Source organism: Sus scrofa, chromosome 5, assembly GCF_054392235.1.
Source record: "Sus scrofa isolate SSC_HxYL_T2T_F1_AM1 chromosome 5, Sscrofa_HxYL_maternal_Yorkshire_Landrace_v2.0, whole genome shotgun sequence".
Taxonomy (NCBI): Eukaryota; Metazoa; Chordata; class Mammalia; order Artiodactyla; family Suidae; genus Sus; species Sus scrofa.
In genome coordinates this window covers 58488794-58500894 of record NC_139387.1, presented here as the reverse complement: position 1 = coordinate 58500894, position 12101 = coordinate 58488794, and positions in this window count along the sequence as shown.

Sequence of the window (12101 nt, the reverse complement as noted above, 5' to 3'; positions counted from 1 at the left end):
TGTTTTGAAAAGTCTGTGACTCATGCAATGCTTGGAAAGAGAAACCTGACATTTTCCAGAACTCTTGGTAGGGTGACTCCTTATTGCCACCTTGCAAAAATGCCTGCTGAGACGGGATTAGAGAGGTTGAAAGTTTTAAAATGATATTTAGACTCATTGACCCCAGTGATCATTTGCCAGGGTTTTGTTTTGTTTTGGTTTTTTGTTTTTTTTTTCTGCTATTAAATGGCCTGGATTTTCCTTTAGGTAAAAAGTACCTGTGCCAGAAAAGCTTTCACAAGATCATTTTTCTAAACAGGTTCATGTTAGAATTAAATATTTGATAATTATCGCTAATTTAAAAAGTCAAATTACCTCATTTACTCTTAGAATAAATGGAATAATAAAATGATCTCTCTCTGTAAATATACAGAAATTTATTATGCAGTTAAGTCAATCTTTTTTTTTTTAATTGAGGAATTGTGGAAGATGCATGAAATATACCTTTTGTTTTAGTTCACGTAGTTTTAGAATCGTAAAGATGTGGGATCATTGACCAGTCTGCCAATATCTCGGTTGGTGGCTTTAAGCCATGCGCTTAATCACTCTGAGCCTCAACTGCCTGTTTTGTACAATGGAGATCCTACCATCTACCTCTCAGATTTGTATAGATTAAATGAGATAAGTATGTAAAAGATTTAGCACAAGCTGATGACACTTAAAATATAATCTTTTGGGACTTCCCACTGTGGCACAGTGGGCTAAGGATCAGGCATTGCTGCAGTTGTGGCATAGGTCATAGCTGCAGCTCAGATTCAATCCCTGGCCCAGTAACTTTGTATTGCACTAGGTGCGGCCAAAAAAAAATTTTTTTTCTAAAATAGTGATAACTTCATTAATTAGTATTTAATTTATAATTATGTATATTTTTCTTAACCTGCATTTGTTGGTATTTTCAGATCAATAGTTAATAATAAGGGTGGTTACAGGCATGATTTTAGTGATTTTGAGAAAGTGCTTCTGGAATATTACAGTTTACATGGCTATTTTAAGGTAGTGTGCTTTTTCTACTTTTCTGTCTTTAAGATCAATAATGGATGATGAATTACATAAAAGACCTGTTTAGTATATACCAAAATGACCTTTTTTTTCCTTCCTTGTCCTGTATTAAAGTAAATTAAGTCACTAGGTTAAAAAAAGGTCAAACTGGGAGTTCCCATTGTGGTTCAGCGGAAACAAATCTGACTAGCATCCATGAGGACTTGGGTTCAATCCCTGGCCTTGCTCAGGGGGTTAAGGATCCAGTCTTGCCATGAGCTGTGGTGTAGGTCGCAGACAAGGCTCGGATCTAGCATTGCTATGGCTCTGGTGTAGGCCAGCAGCTACAGCTCAGATTAGACCCCTAGCCTGGGAACCTCCATGTGCTGTGGGTATGGCCCTAAAAACAGACCAAAAACCCATGTCAAACTATCTTTTTGTTTGTTTGTTTGTTTGTCTTTTTGCCATTTCTTGGGCCGCTCCCATGGCATGTGGAGATTCCCAGGCTAGGGGTGGAATCAGAGCTGTAGCCACCGGCCTACACCACAGCTACAGCAATGCGGAATCCGAGCCATGTCCGCGACCTACACCACAGCTCACGGCAACGCCGGATCCTTAACCCACTGAGCAAGGCCAGGGATTGAACCCACAACCTCATGGTTCCTAGTCGGATTCGTTAGCCACTGAGCCATGACGAGAACTCCATGTCAAACTATCTTTACACTCCTGTGAGACACTCCACGTGATGAATTATTATTTTAATATAGTGCTAGATTGTTTTTCCTAATATATATTTAAGATTTTTGCATAAATATTTATAAGTGAAATTGTTTTGTATTATTCTTTCTGTCTTATCTCTGCCTGATTTTGGAGAAGCGAGGCTTGGTAAAAGCATATTCCTTTGCTACAGATTGGAATAGTTTAAATAGAATAGGGATTAGCTACTTCTTGAAATCAACTGAGTCTCAGCTTTTTAGGAATATTTCTTGTCTCTTTGAATCTTCTTCATTCTCTTTTCCCCCCTCTCAGATCCCTATTTCAGACCTTCTAAGTCTATCCTCCATGTCTTTTCAGTGCTTTTTTTTTTAATGGCTGCACCCACAGCATATGGAATTTCCAAGGCCAGGGATTGAACCTGAGCCATAGCTGTGATCTGTGCCACAGCTGCAGCAACATCAGATCCTTTAACGCACTGGCAGGTCAGGGAGTGAACCCGTGGCTCTGTAGTGACCCTAACCACTGCAGTTGGATTCTTAACCCACTGTGTCACAGCAGGAACTCCAATGTTTGTTTTTGTTTAAATTGAATTATATTTGCTGTACAGTATTATATGTTACAGGTATGTAACATAGTGATTCACAATTTTCAAAGATTATACTCCATTTAAATTTTTATAAAATATTGGCTATATTCTCCATGCTGTACAATAGATCATCAATGTTATGATTATGAAACATAGTATTTTGTATCTCTTGATCTCCTACCTCTAAATTGCCCCTCCCTGCTTCTGTCTCCCCAGAGTAACCACTAGTTTCTTCCCTGCGTTTCAGTGTTCTTCTTTTCTACCAGCTTGTTCTGTGCCACATTCTAGGTACATTCCATATCTGTTTCCAGTGGAAGGAAGTCTTTCATCATTTAGACCTAATTGCTGTTTAATCTGTCCACTGAATTTTTAATTTTAATGGCCTTTTTCTTTTTTGTGATTTTTAAAAGTAAAGCATAGTTGATTCATACTTTTTTTTTTTGTCCTCTTGCCTTTTCTAGGGCCGCTCCCGCAGCATATGGAGATTCCCAGGCTAGGGATCTAATCGGAGCCGTAGCCACTGGCCTACACCACAGCCATAGCAACGAGGGCTCCAAGCTGTGTCTGCAACCTACACCACAGCTCACGGCAACGCCGGATCCTGAACCCACTGAGCAAGGCCAGGGATCGAACCCGCAACCTCATGGTTCCTGGTCGGATTCGTTAACCACTGCGCCACGATGGGAACTCTGATTTATACTTTTAGTGGCCTTTTTTCCTGTAAAGGCTATTTAGTTATTTTAAATTAATCTGCTCTTTTCCCACCTTTTAAAAACCTATGTATATATACAACTATGTAAAGTCCATACAGATCACAGATAAAGACATCAAACATGTCTATCACCATAGAAAATTTCCTCCTGCCCCTTTCCAGACCGTAATTACTCCCCACCTTAAGTCTGTTTGACGTATTTTATCATCAGTTTGTTTTTCTTGTAGCTGAGCTTGGTATACATGGAATCAAGTATAAAGATAGTCTTTTAGTACCTGCTTTCCTTCATTCTACGTGGTATGAAGGATAACTTCAGCTATCTTGTTTCATACAACAAGAGTAGTATTTCGTTGTGAAAATTAGCCACCATTAATTCATCCATCCTCCTGTTGTTGAGCATTAGGGCTGTTTTTGTTTTTTTGTGGTGTTTTTTTGTTTGTTTTACTCTTATGAATAAAACTGCTCTGAACATTTCCGTACAAGTCTTTTTGTGGACATAAACACTCCTTTTCTTGGACTTACGCCCCAGAGTGAAAATGTTGAGTCCTGGTATAGACGTGTATTTAGCCTTTGTAGAAACAGCCAGTTTTCCGTACTGGTTGTGCCATTTTTCACACTCTCTCCAACAAAGTGTGAGAATTCCATCTTCACCAACACTTGGTATCATTTAGTCTTTGTGGTTTAGTCATTTTAATAGGTGGGTAGCTGTTTCTTTTTGCATTTTTTTTTGCATTCCAGATGAAGAATGATATTGAGGATATGTTCGCATTCTTTTGGCAACCGCACATATTTTAAAACCTCTTATAGATTGTTTTATTATTTCTAGTTCTTGTGCTAATATCCCTACTTATTATGTCTCTTGATTCCCATGCTGGAGGTCTTAATTTAGAATGTGAGTTAATTTGTGGTTGTTGTTGTTTTTTTTTTTTTTGTTCTCCCCAGGAGATCTGTATTGTACCCCCTGATTTTACATTTGCCCTTTCCAGGACCCCAAGAATATCAATATTCTGGAGCCATTTTTATATAAAATTTCAGCTTGAATACATCATCTCATTATTGTAAACTGGAATCATATCAAAGGTTTTAAGAGGAAAGAAGCTTATTTTTCTGAGTTTAAAAAGTCCATATATGGAGTTCCTGTTGCGGCTCAATAGTAACGAACCCCACTAGTATCCATGAGGACACTGGTTCAATCCCTGGCCTCGTTCAGTGGGTTAAGGATCAAGTGTTGCTGTGAGCTGTGGTGTAGGTCACAGATGTGGCTCAGATCTGGCATTGCTGTGGCTGTGGCTGCAGCTCTGATTTGACTCCTAGTCTAGGAAACTCCATATGCCACACTTTTGGCCCTAAAAAGCAAACAAACAAACAAACAAACACCTATATTATTAAGATGTGGTGTATGTAGTGGGTTCTAAATGTTGATATTTCAAATCAGAATGTGTTTTTCAAATCATTAATTCTTTCAACAGCATTTAATTTGAGATATACAGAAACTCAGTGAGGCTGGTGGACAGCTGTTATCATGATTTCTTGTCTTACTTTTTGCAAATGAGAAAATGGAAACTCAGGCTTTCAGTGGTAAGGCCATGCATTCGATATGTGAAAGAGTCAAGACTAGAACTAAGGTCTTCTAATTCCTGATCCAGTTCTTTTTTTCAGCATATTCTACATAGATTTACACAAGTATTTGCTATATATAATAGCACATACATATCGTATATAAACATTTATTCCCAAGGAAAGTTAACTGATTTATTTAATAACTAGTATAGTACATGGCTATATGAGAATGAGCCTGGAGATCGGATTGCCCATGGTTGCATCTGGGTCCCACTAAACCTTTGGCAATTTGGCTAATCTGGACCTCAATTCCAAAGTGGCGATAATAATGCTTACCTCATAGCATTTTTTCAAGATTAAATGAGATTCTACTTGTAAGGCTCAAATCGTATCTTCTCTATATATGTTAGCTATTATTATTATCCTTTCGTCAAGTTTTTTTTTCATTTTTAAATTTTATTGAATTATACTTAATTTACAGTGTTGTGATAATTTCTGCTGTATGACAAAGTGATTCAGTTACACTAGTACACACATTCATTCTCTTTCAAATTCTTTTCTCACACTGATTATCACAGAATATTAAGCAGAGTTCTCTGTGCTGTACAGCAGGTTTCTGTTAGCCAATCATTCCATATACTACATTGTGCATATGCCCATCCCAAACCACCAGTCCATCCCTCCCCCACCCCACCTGTCCCCTTTGGTATCTATAAGTTTGTTTTCAAAGTCTGTGAGTCTGTTTCTGCTGTGCAAATAAGTTTATTTGTATCCCTTTTTTAGATTCCACATATAAGTGATATCATATGATGTTTGTCTTTCAGTGCCTAACTTCACTTAGTATAATAATCTCTAGATCCATCCATATTATGGCAAAAGGCATTATATCATTCTTTTTTATAGCTGAGTAATATTCCATTATATATATACACCACATCTTCTTTATCCATTTATTTGTAAATGGATACTTAGGTTGATTCTATGTCTTGGCTATTGTAAATAGTGATGCAATGGGGTGCATATATCCTTTCAAATTATGGTTTTCTTCAGATAGATGCCCAGGAGTGCCACTGCTAGATCATATGGTAGTTCTATTTTTAATTTTTTTGAGGAACCTCCATACTGTTTTCCATAGTGGTTGTACCAATTTACATTCCCAGCAACAGTATAAGAGGCTTCCCTTTTCCCTCTCCAGCATTTCCTTTCAATAAATTTTTAATGACATGGTTTATGCAATATGCTCTCCACTGATATTTGCATTGATTTCACATTGCTCCTCTCTTCTTTGCCCCTAGGAATTTGCTTCTCTCATAATGTCTGATACAAGAGGGTGCTAGACATTACAGATATTATACAATATTTAAATCATAAATCATTATGTCATCTCTATGCTTTATTGGCACATGTAGCTAAGCTTTATTAAAATATTATTTAAGCCAAGAATTTCCCATGAAATATTAGGCTTGCTAATTTTTTCCCTATGTTTTTGGCCAAAAGCCTAGATGCCTTGTGTTTCCAATATAATATTTTACTGCATTTAATATGTGCTGGAAGTTCAGGCAAGTAGGAACAAAGAAAAGAAATGCCTATTTTCAGGTGAAATTTTGTCACCCTAGCTCTGCCTTTTGCCACTTTCTCTTTCCTGTTTGCCAAGAACACAGCAAATTCTGTGCCTGAGCCAAGTGCTTGGCACTTATAAATGGATGTGATAGGTCACCAGCAAAAGTGGGTGCCTCTATCTAAGGTATGCCTGTGATTGTCATAACTGTTGGGGATCCTTAAATGAGTGGGATGGTGCAATTCTAGATGAGTGTTACTGCTCAGTTTGAATGGGTGGCTGTAAGAAAGTGTTTCCCAGGCTGCGTGTGATGCAGTCATTCCCACAGGGAAATAAAGCTTGAGCTTAAAAAGTCAATATTTGGAGGTGATTACTTATGGCAGGAGATTTTGTCTTGTCTTGTTTTAAAAGAAAATTACATACTTTTTTGGACTTTCCTTCTCTTTGGAGTAAAGGTGGGGTATTCAAACATGTGATGAGTGCCCAAGGATTTAGTCAATTCCCTCCCTTAAGTGCTCATGAGATTGAAGAATAGTTCTCTCTCCCTCCAATTTGCTTCCCTCTCCCAAAACAATCAGTAGCCAGCCCAATCTCATCACTCTTTTTCTGTTGTGACTTGTGTTTGTATTCTTGCTTTCATGTCACTCAGACTGTTACATGCTCCTCAGCAGAAGCCATTATTTCCAATGGCTCAGATCCAGCTACAGCTTTTTAGGACAGAGGTTGATCCTTGACCCAATGGGAAGTAATGCAAATTTGACCAGTCACACATAAGAGGAGAAGATGAGCTGGACAGAGTAGATTCCTCACTTGATATTGGAAATAGAAAATGTGAGAAGTGGAGATAGTGATTTGAGTGCCCAGGTGCTCTAAGATGTCCTCTGGGATAGGAGTGGTCAAGAAGATGAGGAAGGAGTGGATTGAGGGATGGACGAGGGACAGGGGGCAGCAGAGAGGGCAGAAGGAAGATGAGAAGCTTGAGATCGAGGCATAGAATTGGGAAGTGGCCTGGAACCCAGTAATTCTGAGTTTCCTATATTCCAATGGGCAGATATCCTTTCAATGCCATGCTATCTCTCTATTCCTATTCCCTGATGTTTCAGAGTGCCATTGCTGGAGCCAGAAAGACTTTATCACTTGGGGGTAATTCATTTTAACCTCAGTTTTCTCACCTATAAAATAAAAAAATAAAGATAGCTATTCCAAAAGATTTTATTCTATTTTTAATATGGTGGAAAACTTTGTAGTACCCCAAAAATAAATCTTTCTGAATCGTACTTCGTTATTCAAAGGGGGCACTTGGCAGATATTCAACAAATTATCAATCAAGATGAAATGAAAGAAGTTTATTTCCATGAGCCTGCCTTAGTAGGGAGACAACCATCTTTCAAAAATGCTCGGCTTACTACCTTTCATAACAGTTATTATTTTCCCTTTGTTGAACTAAAAAAAGTGTGATCACCATAACCCAGTATTGTGTTGCCATTGTTATCTTAAAAACTGGTGGAAAAGGTGGGTTGAACTTCCTACTTCTGGCAATGTATTGTATTATTGCTTCTCAGCCTTTTGGCTAAGATCCAGTGGGAAAAACTTATGATTTATCGAGAAGTGAAATTTTCTTTTTTTTTTTTTTGTCTTTGCTTTTTAGGGCTGCACCTCGTGGCATATGGAGGCCCCCAGGCTAGGGGTTCCAATCAGAACCATAGCCACTGGCCTACACTGGGATCCGCACCGCATCTGCAACCTACACCACAGCTCACAGCAATGCCAGGTCCTTAACCCACTGAGTGAGGCCAGGGATTGGACCCTGGTCCTCGTGGATGCTAGTCGGGTGCTAACTGCTGAGCCATGATGGAAACTTCCAGAGAAGCGAAATTTCTTCCTCAGGTGACTTTTTGTCTGGGAGAAATATTTAAAGAATATTGTGATTGTAAGCCTCTCTTTCTGCCATCCATTCTAAGCACTCATATTGGCTTGTATGCATTTTGTTAATTTGTGTTGTAAAAATGCATAGCAATTATACACTTCCTTAAGGAGGCAAGTTAAGATAGATGTGAATATACACACCTGTGTGTGTGTGGGGGGGTACCTATGCATACTGAGAGGTTGGGAGATGGATTGTAACCTGTGAACGAAGATTATCAGTAAACTTCTTTGGAAGATTCTGTTTATACCTACTTTCAAAGGATTGATGAATATTTCTGGTATCTGAAAGAAAAAGATTCAGGATTTTAAACAATTGCTCTTTACTTAACTAGTGTTGGAACAAAGCTCCAACTACTATGAGTCAAAGTTCAAATACTTAGATATGGAAGAACTGGCCTAAATCCACTTGGCTCTGATAATATTAAAGGTCAACAGTCTTTCACTTAATAAAGACCGATAATTTTGTGTATAAATAGCACACACTGTAGCCCTCTCTAAGAGAAAAATGGGAATGGAGCAACATTAGCCAGAGTTGCACTGTTGCTATTACATGAACAAGTTACTTATTTTATGCAAAGGGCAGATTAAGTGATAAGAATAATGGTCTGAAAACAAAGCTCTTTGCCATTAGTATGTAGCATACATTTGGAGATTTTTTTATTAAAGTATAGTTGATTTACAGTGTTGTTCCAATTTCTGCTATACAGCACAGTGATCCAGTGTCACACACACAAGTATATATACACATTCTTTTTCTCATACTATATTCCATCATGTTCTATCCCAAAGGATAACATAGTTCCCTTTGCTGTAGCACAGGACCGCATTGCTTATCCATTCTAAATGTGATAGCTTGCATCTACCAACGCCAAATGGTCTTGATGGTTGGTGGCAACGAGATCACAGAAGACATTCTTCTTTGTGTCAACGAACTGATTTATAGCCAAGTATGGTTCTCTTGGTCTTTATCAATTTACAAATAGGGCATTGCTAATCCACAGCATGAATGACTAAGGGGAAATAAGCTACAGTCCATAGAAAAAGAAATTATTTAAATCCTACCAAGTATGGTGTTCCCAGCATGGCTGAGTGGAAATGAATGTGACTAGAATCCATGAGGATGCAGGTTTGATCCCTGACCTCGCTTGGAGGGTTAAGGATCTAGGACTGCCGTGAGCTGCAGTGTAGGTCTCAGATGTGGCTTGGATCCCACATTGCTGTGGCTGTGGTGTAGGCTGGAGACTACAGCTCCGATTCAACCCTTAGCCTGGGAACCTCCATATGCCACAGGTGTGGCCCTAAAAAGACAAAATAAATAACTAAACAACTAAATAAATCCCACGGAGTAGATATGTAGAGTGAATATATCAACTTTTATACATCACCTGCAGGAGAAATGTGAAGGTGCAAAGAGGAGTAATCATGACATGTAATTTGCTTTCCTTTCCATATTATAAAGCATTGATAGTAAAATCTACCCAAATCAATCCCATTTATATATTATAAACATTTAGAAATATGAATTCAAACTCAGCAGAATAAGGTACAAATGATTTAATAGGTAATTCAGATGTGGGGGAAAAAAGTTTTACATCTTTGTGTAAAAGCTTTCCTTTTAGATCCCACATTGCTGATTAAACCACAAAACAAAAGAAAATGGCATTCAGAGTCCCTGTTTAGACCTTCTCAGCTGAGATTCAGTTCATTTCACTGTTTCCTTTATAAAGGCATGATGGCAGTTCACTCAATGACACCGAGAAGCTTGTTTTTGGCAGTCCAGGATAGGTTAATGTCAGCAAAGATAGGAAGCATGTGGAAATCACTTTCAGCATGTTATGGCTCCATATTATGCACAATAAAAATGACAGAAACAGACTCACAGACTTGGAGAACAGACTTCTGGTTGCCAAGGGGTAGAGGAGAGGAAGTGGAATGGACCAGAAGTTTGGGGTTAGTAGGTGAAAACTGTAACAAATAGAATAGATAAGCAATGAGGTCCCACTGTATAGCATAGGGAACTATATCCAGTTTCTTGGGATAGACCATGATGGAAGCTAATATGAGAAAAAGAATGTATATATGTGTATGACTGGGTCACTTTGCTATACAGCATAAATTGATACATTGTAAATCAACAATTTTAAAATTTTTAAAAAAGAAATGAGAATGATGACTGAGGTATATTAGTGATTCCCAAACTTGGCTAATTATGAATATCATCTGGAGGCACTTGCTAGAAATTTAGATATAAGCTCTTTCGCCAAAGAGTTTGAGCTAGTTGAGTCTCACTAATACTTGAGCAAACCTGTTGTAAATGAAGTGTAGCTACTAAAGAAAAAAATTAAACTTAAGTTACAGAATACTTGACTACTGTTTCTTATGCTAAAAGGCTAAGACTGGAAGATTGCATTTAGGGAGTTCCTATTGTGGCTCAGCAGGTTACGAACCCAACTAGCATCTATGAGGATGCACGTTCAATCCCTGTCCTCACTCAGTAGGTTCAGGATCTGGAGTTGCTGTTGCTGTGGTGTAGGCTGACAGCTACAGCTCTGATTGGAGCCATAGCCTGGGAACTTACATATGCTACAGGTGCGGCCCTAAAAACAAAGAAGCAAAAAGCAAAAAAAAAAAAGACTGCCTTTAACGTTGGATAATGAGTTAATGAGAGAATTATCATAGTAGTATAAATCGCAGAACTTCAAAAAATGTAGTACAAAATAAGTTATAAAAGATATATTGGGGGAGTTCCCATTGTGGTGCTCTAACTAGTATTCATTAGGATGTTGGTTCAATCCCTGGCCTCAGCCAGTGGGTCGGGGATCTGGTGTTGCCATGAGCTGATGTGTAGGTTGCAGGGGCGGCTCGGATCCTGCATTGCTGTGGCATAGGGTGGCAGCTGTAACTCCCATTCGACCCCTAGCTTGGGAACTTCCATATGTTGTGGGTGCAGCCCTAGAAAGCGCGCACACACACACACACACACACACACACAAAGAATGGATCAATAAACCTTGGGGATAAGTCCAGACATCTAGCTATTTAATTAGAGATGTAATAAATTTATTGATAAAACAGTTCTACTTGATGGAAACTTCCCTAGAGTACATATATAAATTTAATGAAGTGCATAACTGTGGCAGATGTGAAACAAAATTACCAAAGCGTGATCAGGTACTATGTTATCAATTTGTGTCAATTTACATCTATTTGATGGGTCCTAGTTGATACCCAATGGTATCATAGGTGAAAGAGTAATCACCTTCTTAAACTAAGCAAACAGAAAAGTAATTTATTCTACGGTACTAAAGAAATATATTTTCACAGTAGAATGAATACAATGCAGAAAGTGAATAGTTATAGGCATGTGGCTAGTGTGAAATTAATCAATGGATCAATCAACTGTACTTTTTAGGGCCTCTGTGGTCCAGTAACTTGTGTTATATGCTGAGAGCACAAGACAAATAAGACATGGTCATGGACCTCAAGAATCTGTTCCTTAGAAGGGTCTTCTCTTATCTAATCTAGAGTGAAGTTGACTTTTAAAGTGATCATGAGTAACAGCATTAAAGTAGAGGATGAACAATCCTTTAAGAGAAGTATTTTTTTCCCTCAATAGTACCAGTAACCTATTTCACATAAAGGGGTGCATATTTTTTGCTTTTAACAAATATTAAGGATTTAAAATTGGTAAAATCAATTTGGTTAATTAAATGTAAAATTTATTAATGTGAAACTTGATTAGATAAAGGCTGGTCTTTTATAGATATGTACCTATTTAGTAAAAAATTATTTCAAGGTGAGTCATTTCTATATTCAGTAGATCACACAATACATTATTGAACCATTTAAAACATCATCCTTGACTTTATTCAGTCAATTTAGTTTTGTAAACAATTAAACACTCAACTTAAGTGACTAAAAGTTATGAGGAGGCCTGACCACTTAGGTATAAAAATGGTAAATGTGACTTTCTATTTAGTATAATTAGATACGCTTCTGCTGACATTGCCTGGATAGCAGTATAA